General features: G+C 47.8%; 1 protein-coding gene across 3 annotated transcripts in view; it reads left to right on the top strand.

Moving 5' to 3' along the window:
- LRRC8D (leucine rich repeat containing 8 VRAC subunit D) overlaps positions 1-12,845 on the top strand; it is a 141,272-nt gene that overhangs the window by 16,848 nt on the left and 111,579 nt on the right. Inside the window, exons 1-2 of one of the 3 annotated variants that reach the window (XM_062191704.1) lie at positions 10,231-10,467; positions 10,758-10,904. The gene's annotated coding sequence lies outside the window, so the exon portion shown is untranslated. Of the gene's footprint in view, positions 1-10,230; positions 10,468-10,656; positions 10,905-12,845 lie in introns of those variants that run through there. The other 2 variants (XM_062191701.1, XM_062191703.1) reach the window with 2 other exon arrangements.

The following is a 12,845-nucleotide window of genomic DNA, read 5'->3' on the forward strand; positions in this document are numbered from 1 at the left end:
TATTTGAGAGATAGAGTTATAGACAGTGAGAGGGAGAGACAGAGAGAAAAGTCTTCCATCTGCTGGTTCACTCCTCAAATGGCCACAGTGGTTAGAGCTGTGCTGATCTGAAGCCAGGAGCTTCTTCCAGGTCTCCCACACAGGTGCAGGGGCCCAAGGACGTGGGCCATCTTCTACTGCTTTCTCAGGCCATAGCAGAGAGCTGGATCAGAAGAGGAGCAGCTGGACTAGAACTGGCGCCCATATGGGATGCCAGCGCCCCAGGTGGAGGATTAACCTACTGCGCCACAGCGCCAGTCCCTTCTCCAATTTTGATACAGCTCCTTGCTAATGTGCTGAGAAAGCAGTGGAAGATGGCCCAAGTCCTTGGGCCCCTGCACCTGCGTGGGAGACCTGGAAGAATCTCCTGGCTACTGGCTTCGTCCTGGCCCAGCCCTGGCCATTGCTGCCATTTGGGGAGTGAACCAGCAGATGGATGATCTCTCTCTCTCTCTCCTTCTTTCTCTGTATCTCTACAATTCAAATAAATAAATAAATCTTTAGGAAAAAATATTTATTTGAAAGGCAGAGCAACACACGGAGAGAGAGAGCAAGAGAAAATGATCTTCAATCCACTGGTTTACTCCTCAAATTGCCCACAACAGCCAAGGTAAAGCCAGGCTGAAGCCAGGAGCCAGGAACTCCATCTGGATCTCCCATGTGGGTGTCAGGGGCCCAAGGACTTGGGACATTATCCACTGCTTTTTCCACTGCCTCAGCAAGAGGCTAGATCAGAAGCAGAGCAGCCAGGGCTAATATTCTAACCTTAAGGATGATCCAATCTGTCTTGGAGCCTATAGTTTGCATTTTTCCCCCAAAATTTATTTATTTGTATTTATTTGAAAGACAGAGTGGCACATCTTCCATCTGCTGATTCACTTCCACAACAACTAAAGCTGGGCTAGGCTGAAGCCAGGATCTTCACCCAGGTCTCTCTTATGGATGGCAGAGCCCAACAAAGTACTTGAGCCATAACCTGTTGCCCCCTGGGTGCATAAGCAGGAAGCTGGATTGGAAGTGGAACAGCGAGAATTTGAACCAGGCATTCTGATGTGGGATGTTGGCTTCCCAATTGGCAGCTAACTGCTGTGCCAGTGCCCCTCAAATTTTCTATAAACAGTGATTTCAGCACTTTGACATTTTTCACATACCTTTTCCTGCTCATAGTGAAAATGTGATGTGACTCTGATCTTTATGGCACTGTGCTAAGTTTTTTCCTTTTGTTTAGAAGGAAATGGAATGCATAGGTTTCCCTGTCAGCCGTCTTCACTGACAGTGTCTCAGAGCGTGAGCTCTGGAGGCTGTTTCAGTCTTGATCCTGTTCTGTCTCTTACTGGCCATGGGACCTTGGGAAAGTCACTTATATTTCTACAAAGATACATTAGTATCTCCCTTCAACGGACCAGCCTTTGTTCAAAGGCAAAAGAATGAATTCCTTAGTAGGACATTTCAGGCCCTGTGTACTCTGTTCCTAGACTACTGCCAGGGTTAGTTGTGAGGACAGTTTATGTGAAATGCTTAGAAGAGTTCCTGGCACACAGTTAAGCCTCCAGTGTCGGCTGCTGCCATCACTGTTGTTGCTGTCATTGAGTCTGCAGATACTCAAAGATTTTCTTTCCCAGACTTTCCCACTTACTGGGATCTTTACTTTTTTTTTTTTTTTTTTTTTTAAGATTTATTTTATTTATTTGAAAGGCAGAGTTACAGAGAGAGGGAAAGACAGAGAGATCTTGTATCTGCTGGTTCACTCTCCATATGGCCGCAACAGCTGGGGCTAAGCCACACCGAAACCAGGAGCCAGGAGCTTCTTCCGGGTCTCCCATGCAGGTGCAGGGGCCCAAGCACTTGGGCCATCCTCCACTGCCTTCCTAGGTACTTTAGTCGGGAGCTGGATCAGAAGTGGAGCAGCCAGGACTTGAATTGGTGCTCACATGGGATGCTGGCATTGCAGGTGGCGGTTTTACCCTCTACACCACAATGCCAGCCCAAAGAACTTTACTTTTAAAAATAAGTGTGCATATTGCAGTTGGGAGCGGTAAGAAAGACGTAATAGGAAGCTTTAAGTATGCAGTGTCCCCTTTCCTTTCAGGGTCCTCCTACCCCCAGAAAAATGCTTTCCTCCCATGAACCATCCTGCAAGGCTAAACCTAGAGCTCGCATCTGGGAAAGAACCTTTCCTTGCGGATTGTCCACAGGGCTAATGGCTTTTTCTTCAGTCTTTTAGGAGTCGCAGGAAATGATGCCCATTTGTACATTTCCTGGAACCTAGTCTGAATACAGGTTTTCCAACACTGCACGGCTCTTTGCCTCCTAGTTCTTGAGTTCTAAGGTAACTGCAATTTTTTTTCTCTTTTTAAACTTTTTTTTTTTAAGATTTATTTATTTAATTGAAAGAGTTATAGAAAGAGAGAGGGAAAGACGGAGAGATAATCCATCCACTGGTTCATTCTCCAGATGGCCACAACGCCCAGGGCTGGGCCAGGCTGAAGCCAGGAGTCAGGAGCTTTTTTGGTGTTTCCCATGTGGGTGCAGGGACCCAAGCACTTGGGCCATCCTCCGCTGTTTTCCCAGGCACATTAGCAGAGAGCTGGATCAGAAGTGGAGCAGCTGGGACTCGAACTGGCGCCCATGTGGGATGCCTGCATCGCAGGCAACAGCTTTACTCAGTACGCTACAATGCCAGCCCCCTACTGTAGATTTTTAAAGTGAAATAGTGAAATTTTTACTGGGAAGACAAACAGTTCTACCAAGGGAAAAGCCGTTTCTCAACATTAGAGAAATTAGAAATGATAATTTATGCTTAAAACAATGTTAGTCCACGTTGTAGCTGTAGCCTCTCCCCCTTCTCCACTGTTCTCTGCTGCCATGGGCTCACACACCCTTCTTGTGACCTTCTGCCTGTGCGGCGTGTTTGTAGTGGGGCCAGATTACACATTCACCACCGACTTTCTCATCTGACCTCTAAATTCAACTTCTGAACTCCTTTTCTTTGGGTTTTGCTAATTAAGTTGTCTTCTCGCAAGGAATACTACTTCCCAGGGAATTTTCATGGCATGTGAAATAATAGGATCAGACTTTGTGAGTTTAGACCTGAGGCCCTACAGCTTTAAACACAGCCGGCTTGCTCTTGCTCAGTTGGTTCGGCCTTGGCCTTTTGGGTCCAGAGGCTGTTACTGTTCATTCCACATCCTCAGCCCCTCCCTGCAAATTAAAAGGAGCACAAAATGGAAACAGAACTTCTTGTTTTTCCTCACTTCTCTGTTAATTTAACCAAATCCGTTGGCTCACCCTCATTTGCCCTCTTGATGCCTCCCAAATTAATGTTATGTGCAAATTTGATTATAACAGACTGAATAATTATAACAGTGTGAATAATTTGAATGCAGATTGACTACCGTTTCTTGCGGCATTTGCTTCATCATACTGGCAGACGTATCCCATGTTTCTCTTTGTAGCCTGCTTGACTCCAGTGTGGTTCTTGTAGCCACCTGAGTTTCAGTTGATTTAGCGATCCTGGCTTTGCAGGACACTGTATCAACTGCTTTACCAGGATCAAAGTGTTCTGGGTTCAATGCCTTTGCTTCTGTTGCTAATTCAACTAACTGCACCGTGGCCAAGCAAACCTGGAACCTTCAAACTCAAGGATTCTGGCGAAGGTGAGGAAATAGCCCTGCTTTCTGACTGTTCCACGCTACAAATACAGTCCCCCTTTTAATATTCATTTATTCTGCAATGCTTACCAGGCTGCCCTGCCCACCTGGTGCCCCTACGACCACTGCTTATGTTCTTGCTGCAAGGAAGAAAATCTCTGAGCCTTTCACCTACTCCTTTTCGTCTCCATATCCATTATACTGTACCCATGGACTTTCCTGCTGGAGAAAGCAAACCCCATCCAGTTGTGCCCTGTTGGTAATAAAATGTGTTGGTTGAAATAAGCTCTGTGGTCAGCCAGGCTGCCTGAATTCTGGTGTAGCAGTGTGAGTTTGAGTGAGACCTTAGCATCTCTATGTCTCTTTCATGACATATATGGAGGTAATGATAATTCCTGCCTCTTAGGGTTAGTCACCAGAATTTTTGAGCTAATTAATACATATCAAGTAGTTAGCATTTATCAATGTAGGAGTACTTAAAGAAATTGATAACAAGCTGGTGTTTTGGCACAATGAGTTAAGCCGCTGCTTGTTTCTCTGGCATCCCAAATTGGAGTGCAGGTTCGAGTCCCAGTTGCTCCATTTCCAGTCTGGCTTCCTGCTGATGTGTCTGGGATGGAAGCAGATGATGTCCCAAGTGCTTGGGCTCCTGCCACCCATGTGGGAGACCTGGATGGGATTCGGGCTCCCTGACTTTGGCCTATCCCTGAACCAGCTATTACTTGGGGAGGGAACCAGGGGATGGAAGATCTCTACTCCTCCCTCCTCCTGTCATTCTACCTTTCAAATAAATAATTTTTTTAAACAATGATGATTAAACTTTCAAAGTTCATCTTAAGGTTTCTGGATTTTCCATGCACTTTGTTTCTCTTTCATGCTATTTGGCTTGGCCATTTTACCACATGCAGGGGGAAAGAGATGAAAATTGAAGTATTCAAGTTTTCAACCTAGAATTATTCACACAGTTTTTCTTCTTCTGGATGTCAGCATAACAGATGCTTGAGAGTTGATGGAATCAAGGGAGTGACGTGTGACTTAATCCCTTTCAACTCCTATATGTTGCTACTTCCAGATGCGTGTTCTTTCAGATGTTGGCATATTTTTGAAAGCATTTTTTTTCCTTTTCTTACTCATGATCATTATATTTATTTAACTTGTTAGGGCCGATCCTTTCAGAGTATCCACAGAAAATTAAAACAGTCTTTAAAATAAGAAAGGGGAGATACCCACCACAGAAAACGAACAGACAAAACAATCCTTGCAAAGAAAGCCGGCTTGTAGCACAGTGTTTACACAATATACATCACGAACAACACACAGTGAGTAGCCCAAGGTTGCTCATTGCCAGGCATCTGTGCAGGAACATATAGAACACTCTTTACCTGTACACTGTATTTGCATTTAGTCAAACCTCTGCGACATCATACCCTTCCTTCATATCACATTTACCAAATCACAGTGCATCACAAAAATGGCCCGCGTTTCATAGATATTGGCAAGCTACCTAAAGAACGGGAGGGGAAACTTGGTAAAAAAAAATACATTAAGGTTTTGTCTATCACATTTTTATTTATTATTTTATAAAATAATAGCTGCAGCCCAAGTGCATGTTTAACCTAATTCAGAGCTATTTACGTGGCTATGGCTTAAACTCCATGTTGTAAAACTCCATGTTTCTATGTTACACTTTACCTAAATTTGGCAAGGTGATGTGGTTGGGAGAAAGCATTTCAAGTTATGATTTAAAAGAGAGTTTTCTGAGCAAGAGTTACATAGCACTGAATAATAAATGAATTAAAAGGTAGAACAGACCAGGGTGAGTTGCAGCTGTATCACCTGCTGCTTTCAGAATGGCACTTAGCCTCGTGAGCCCTGTTTCTTCTGGAAAGCAATGCTAATGACTTCTCCCAACACAGGCAGTTCTGAGAATTCAGTGAGGCAGCGCACGTGAGGCCTTGTCCTGTGTGACTGTTGGTGATTTGTGCACTGTGATTGGGTTAAGGGGTGTACGTTTGGAAGCTGAGGAGAGCTGCGGAGACCTTGGCACTGAGCTAGGGAGATACCTGCTCAGGCTACCTGACCCTGGACCTGTGGCCCTTGCGGCTGAGTCTTTCAAGACCTGCTCTGGGGTGCTTTCAGTAGTGCTTTCCTTCTCAGCTTGCTCAAAAACAGGAAACGCTGTGCCCAAAAGGGAGCCTACACCATCTTGCGTGCAGATTTTTTTTTCTTTTTTTAAAGCATGATGCAGCCCCTTGCTACACTTGGCCATGGGAAATGACACTTACTCTGACACCTTGAAGATGACTAATTACGCTCTGTGAGTAATGCCAATCAAGCCAGCCAGTTGGCTCTGCAAAAGGCTTCCTTGAAAGCCATGGCCCAGGTTTTGCAGAGGCCAGGGGGGAGCCTGAGTACCGGAGACCTCCTTCCCGGGAAATCCGGTTACCTGTTCTGTGCTGGAGGCGAAGATGGACAAAGGACACTGAACCGTGAAGGCAGCTAAGACAGAGAGGCCGTGCTGTGGGTAGCCAGAAATACTGTCGTTTTTCATTCTCTTTTTTGCAAAAATCATCTGTATTAGACACCAAGAATCCTGATTGGCACACAGAGAAATCTGTGCAAGCATTTTGAACTACCAAAGTAAGAAGTTTTACTTTTTTACTTAAAGACAAGTAGCCTTTTTTCTTTTTTCTGTAGATGAGTTTATCATTTCCTCCTCCACACCCACAAGTCCTCAGGAGAGTGAGCTCTTGTAACTTAGTTTACAGTTTCTGACACTGTTACTGCCTTCACTCATGGGCTGTGGTACCTACAGAACGGACACTTTGAGAATGAGCCTCGCAGATGCTGGTGAAGTCAATTCTATCTTTTGTGGCCTCCATCCTGCCTATGTGGGAACTTGTTTCTTCTTGGAGCCTGTGATTTTAACTTTGTTTCCCCTGCTCAGCAGCAGCAAGGAAGAAACCCTCCTCCATGAAACAGAGAGGAGAAAGCCATCCCATGGGGGAGTCAGATGTGCTGCTTAGGCCTTGTGGTGCTTAGCGTTGGGAGACAACATCAGGGATTGGGGTGTGTTCTGCCCGCCTTGAGCTTTGGAGTCATCTCAGAGTGCACGTCCCCCGTAACTGGTTACTGCCCAGGTGGAGAGTTAGAGATGCAAGTGTGCATGAACGGAGCAAAAGCAAATGCAGTTCCAACACTCCCCCCAGATGCACTTCTGTATTTTCTTCCCTAATAATGTATATCATTTGTCGACATGGTGCTCAGACAACACAGGCATAATTTGCTGTTGACCTCTTTTGCAAGAATGATGGAATCTTTCCAAACTCAGACTTGTAAAAGGTAGGTAGTTTAGTCCTGTGAGTTCCTGAGGACGGAAACTAAGGCTCTGCAGGTTAATTCAAGCCTGGTTCCTTGTCTTTTCTCACCTGTAGTGCTCTTCAGAGGTTTTGTTTTCTTTCATTTTTTGGGGGGAAGGGGGGATTCTTGCAGATATAGATAATACAAATGAAGACAGGGATACCAAGGTTGTTTTTTTTTTTTTAAAGATTTATTTATTTTGAAAGACTTGGAGTGGGGAGGCGGAGATCTTCCATCTGCTGGTTCACTCTCCAGATGGCTACAGTAGCCAGGGCTTGGCCAGGCAGAAGTCCGGAGCCAGGAGCTTCATCCAAGTCTCCCATGTGGGTGACAGGGTCCCAAGCATTTGGGCCATCATCCTGCTTTCCTAGGCACATTAGCAGTGATCTGGATTGAATGTGGAGCAGCTGGGACATATACTGGCACCCATATGGGATACCAGCATCCTAGTCAGTGGTGTTACCTGCCACACTACAAGGCAGGCCCCACTAAAAGATATTTTAAAATAGAATTCTGTTCTCAAAAACATGATAAATATTGACAACTTATTTATCTACTTTTTATTTTTAAAGATTTATTTATGTATTTGAGAGGCAGAGTCACAGAGAAGGAAAGACAGAGAGAGGTCTTCCATCCTCTTGTTCACTCCCCAAATGGCCAAAACAGTCAGACCTTGGCTGATCTGAAGCCAGGAGCTTCTTCTGGATGTCCCATGTCAGCGCAGGGACCCAAGCACTAGGGCCATCTTCCACTGCTTTCCCAGGCTGTTAGGATCAGAGTGGAGCAGCCAGACTTGAGCCAGCGCCCGTGTGGGATGCTGGCACTGCAGGCAAAGGCTTAGCCTTCTATGCCATAGCGCCGGCCTTAACAGCATTTTTAAAATAAGAGAAGTTTTGAGTGAAATATGCTTTTTCATACCTCTATCTTTTTCCCCTAGTCCCCACACTGAGTAGTTTGTTGGAGAGAAATGGCAACTGTTTGGGAAGAAGAATTTAGTTTGTGAAAGGAGATGAAGAGTTGACAGGTCCAAGGTGAGCAAGGCACTGGAGAATGGACAGGGTGGACAGTGGACAGAGCAGGACCCTAAAAGGACGCTGAGGCCTCTTGGTGAGTGTATAGTGAGAGGCTGTCATTAGTCTGTGAGTGCTTGAAGGATAGGACGGCATCTCCCTGAGTCTGACAGCCCCTCTCCCAAGCCCTGCCATAGCTGACGGCTGTTGCCCTAGCAGTGCATCGACAGTTCATCTCAGAACTCCAGGATATGATAGGGAAGCGTGGGTGAGTTGCAGTTCACTCCCTCACTCTCGCTGCCAATGTCTGCAGGCATCACTGTTGCCAAGATTCTTAACCTCTTTTTGTTTTCTTAAAAAAAAAAAATCATATTTGAAAGGCTGAGGTTTTTTTTTTTTAATATTTATTTATTTGAAAGTCAGAGTTAGAGAGAGAGAGAGAGAGAGAGAAATCTTCCATCTGCTGGTTCACTCCCAGTTGGCTGCAATGGCCAGAACTGCACCAACCAGGACTAGAACCACCACCCATATGGGATGCTGGCACTGCAGGCGGTGGTTTTACCTGCCATAGCGCCGGCCCTGGCAGAGTTCTTCTGATGGTTCAGTACCCAAATGACCGCAATGGCCAGAGCTGGACTAGTCCAAAGTCAGGAGGCAGGAGCTCTATCCAGATCTCCCACATGGGTAGCAAGGTCCCAAGCAATCAGGCCATCTCCACTGCTTTCCCAGGTGCATGAAGAGGGAGATGGTTTGGAAGTAGAGCAGATGAGACTCCAACAGGAACTCATATGGGATGCTTATGGTGGTTCAACCTGTTGTGCCACAATACCAGCCTCAGTTAACCACCTTTAAACATGTATTCTGTCTCTTGGCCCGCATTAGAAGGGAGGTAGCATGCTACAGATAGGTGAGGGAGCTGAGGGCTAAAGCAGATGGCAAGAGAAAAGGAGAAATTGTCAATGGTTTTACTCAAAGTTGAAGCCATGTGTTTGGTTTTGTGAGTAGTAATTGCTTTCTTCTTCAGAAGCCCCAGTTAAAGAAAAAAAAAGCCTTCAGGGAACAAATATTGGTCAGCTGATTAGGTTCTGATCTGCGCAGACTTTGTACCTTGGCATATGAGTGGCTATCCTAGAACCTATTGAACTTTTGCCACCAAATAATTGTAAAAAGGCTGACAGAGCCAGTAATGGGTAATGGATAGCATGGTGTGCTCAGCTCGAGTAAGCAAGGTACACATGCCATTCAGATGGGCAAAGAAGCCAGCTCGCTCAACAGTGATGGCCTGCCAATCGCAGGATCGTACGGAGATGGTTGCCTGGCGTGACTTTTCATTATTGTTTCAAGAATGCATAAATTGAAAGCCTGGAGGAAATGGCCCAGATTTTACCCTCAGCAAAGACCTGAGTTCAACCCTGCATTTGACCATTGTCTAACCCAGACATCTGGACAGTTCCTTAACTTCGCTGAGCCTATTTGCTCGTTTGGGAATAGGGGGCTAGAACACTTGAAATTCTGTTGGGGAATGTGGAGTCCAAGAAGAGATTCAAGTGGGAGCTCTCTAGCTCCGGGTGGAAGCTCAATATGCATTAGTTTCTTTTGACTTCAGCCGAGATGTGACTTCCTGGGCAGAATAAGCATCCTTTATATTCCGTTCTCTACTTTGGATTTGGAAACGTGAATGACTTTGATTCAAGCCAACAGCTCAATGATAAAGGAGCCGTTTGTCAGAGATGGTCCTCCTGTAAGGGCCTGTGTGCCAGGCAGGAGTGTTACAATTGCACACTCCTGGAGCAGCGCTCTGCGGGTGGCGCATTCTTGAACCATCTGTCGGCTGTTGTTTTTAACATTGGCCCGAAGTTCACTAATGTCCCAGTTCAACACAATGCACGTAAGCCCAAGACTTTGGAACTTGTCTGTGACTCATAGGCACAGAGAATGTTTTTCATTCGCGGGGAGAGTGTTTTTCGGGAAAGACACACTGTGATGTTCTGTTCCACGTGGAACTGCATTTGTGAAAACTGGCGGACCGGAGGCATGAGGTTGATCTCAGTAGAGACCCAGGGGGCACCCAGAGCACCAAGGGGTCGGGGTTTTTGTGTGCTGCACTTGGTGGCAGCTGTGCACACGCTCTCTTGAGTCAGCCAGGGACAAGACAAGTCACTTCCCATCCCGAAGCGTGTTCCTTGTGTGCTCCGGGCTGCAGGGGCTATACTGGGATGTGGCTCTTAAACTTTGGAAATTTGCATAACTCCAGCCTCCACTCCCCTGGAGAGGCTCGCCCGTGCCTGTACACCTTCCCCGAGGTGCTTCTTTTCGTGGACCCGGGTCTGGTGGGGAGGTGAGGGGAGAACAGGACGCCGACTCCCTGTGCGCCCGTTCGCCCGTAGCCACCGAGGCCACTGACTTAGGTACATGTGGGCAGCGAGAACCCAGGCAGCTGCTGGAAACGGAAGGGCTGCGAGCGGGCTGCGGGTGGCGGGCGGCGGGTGGCGGGCGGGAGGCCGCCAGCAGGGGGAGGCCCGGGCCGGGCTGGGCCGCGCCGCCCGCCCGGGAGCCGGTGTGGCGGGGTCGCCGCCGCCGGAGCTCGTGGTTGTGCAAGCCGAGCCCCTCGCCCGCCTGCCCGCCCGTCCTTGTCCCTCCCTCTGCGCCGCCAACACTCGGGTCGCTCTAGCTCTTTCTCTCCCCTGTCTTCAAACAGGAAGTGCCCGGCTGTGTTTAACGTGCCGCGCCGGTCCCGGGATGGAGGAGTGAAGGCTCCCGTCGCCGCGGTTCCAGCCTGCTGAGCCCGCCCGAAGCTCGGTCCCCGGAGAGCGCCCTGAGGACGCAGGGTGGCCGCCTGGTCCAGGTGCGCGGGCCGGGGTCAGGGATCACTGGGATCGCTTGCGTGGGTTCTCTTGGTTGCCTCCCACCCCCACTGCTTTCCCCCAGCTCTGCACCGCCCGGCCAGGGCATCGGGCAGGGCTGCAGTGGGACCTGCTGAGGCTCTACCCTGGGCAGGCGTGTTCCAAGCTGGGCTGCCCTGGGCTGTTCAGGGCCGCCTGTGCCCGCTTCCCGGGAGTCCTCAGCTGCCCTTTGGGCTCTTGCTGCTGCCGCTGCTCCTGCTTGACCTAGGGTTATAATAGTTCTGGGAGGCTGGAGGTTGTTGGGTGTGACTGGGGGTGGTGCAAGGCGAGGATGGCGGTGCGAGTGGGGGTGGGGGTAGGGTGGGGCGGGAGGAAGATGAGAATGAGCTGTGGGTGAAATGTGGAGAGGAGAGTAAGGTCGTGGTGCCCAGGCTCAGAAATGGCCCCCGGGGAGCCCGGGCCCTTGCTGTATATTTGGGGACAGCGAAGCCATCAGAGGCTGGTGGTGCACACGCATCACCCCGCGGAGGCAGGGAGCTGGAGTGAGAGACAGCAGCGAGTTGGGAGGTGTTTAGTCTGGTGTCTGACTTGTGAGCGCCACTGTAGTTTCTCAGCCAGGGTCCCTTGTGGAGACAGAAGGCATCTTTATTTATGAACTTCCATGTGTCATCAAAGTGACTTGGAGAATGAGTTTGCCTAAATTCACCAGGTAGATGTTAATTTCACATCCATGTCTGGTTCCAGCTCAGATGTTCATGGCAGGACAAAACGCTAGGGAGAGTGTTGATGTCCTGCTATAGGCTTTCTCCATCTTCCTTTCCCTGACTGCACCGTTCTCTGCAGAGAATTCAAACTGCCTTCTTCCCCGGTGAAAGCCTGGCCTTGTTTCGGGGCCTATATTTATGCCCCTGGTGAGACTCAGGTCTTAGAGAGGGCAGGAGAGGAGGTGGGATGTCTGGGAAGAATCAGTTTATGGGGTGATTACATGACCTCGGATTGACTGAACAGTATTAAAGCCAGTGGCATCTTCTTAGTCTTTATTTCAGAGGAAGAGATGTGAGATGACGAGAGGGGAGGAATTTGAGTCTGCCGAAGAGGGGTGTCTTGCTAGCATGAGGCAGGGCTAATTGTAAAGTTTAAGTTCGTAGGTCTGGCCCAGTGAAGGCTGTGTGGACTGCCTGATTCCCATCTTGCAGTATGTGGGTTCGAGTCCTGCCTCTGCTTCCTATTAGTGCGTACCCTGGGAGGTAGCGGGGATGGTGCAAATATTTGGGTCCTTATCACCCAGAGAGGGTACCTGCCCTTGGTCTGGTCCAAACTGTACCATTCCAGTGCTGACAGTGTATAATAAAAATCTATTTTCTGCTTTAAGTTCAAATGAATGTTCCTGCTAAGGGAAGATCTTTCATACTCAGGCAGGCTGATAGATTTCTGTCACTCCCTCCCTTCCTGTTCTTTCCCATATCAGCAGTCTGGAGGTAATTTGAATTCTGAGATCTCATTAATCTAATAGTCCTTGAGAACTTTAATCCCTTTTAAAATGGAGCTGCTTTGAGCGTTGTGATAACATCGATGATTGTCCTAATTGTATTAGCTGTAAGTAGCCAAGATATACTATAAAAACTGAGCAATTAATTTCACCCTTACTAGATAGCTAGACATGGACTTCTAAAGTTTGAGTCTCACTGTGAGATGTCTGTTTCTACCTCTTTGCTTGCCAATCACATCACAAGATGAAAGTGAAAACAAGCCATCAAAAGAGGCTCTTGAAGGACCTACACGACTGTAGCGTCTTGACTTCTGAGTTTTCATTTATTTAGAGGATTGCTCCAGCACCCATCACTCAGCTTTTGTGACACTTCACACCTGCCTCCTGCTTGGGCATAGCGCCCACTGTCACTCTAATAGAATTTAAACTCAGGAGCAACAGTCCCGGCCTTTAG

The sequence above is a fragment of the Lepus europaeus genome, chromosome 5 (assembly GCF_033115175.1).
Source record: "Lepus europaeus isolate LE1 chromosome 5, mLepTim1.pri, whole genome shotgun sequence".
Taxonomy (NCBI): Eukaryota; Metazoa; Chordata; class Mammalia; order Lagomorpha; family Leporidae; genus Lepus; species Lepus europaeus.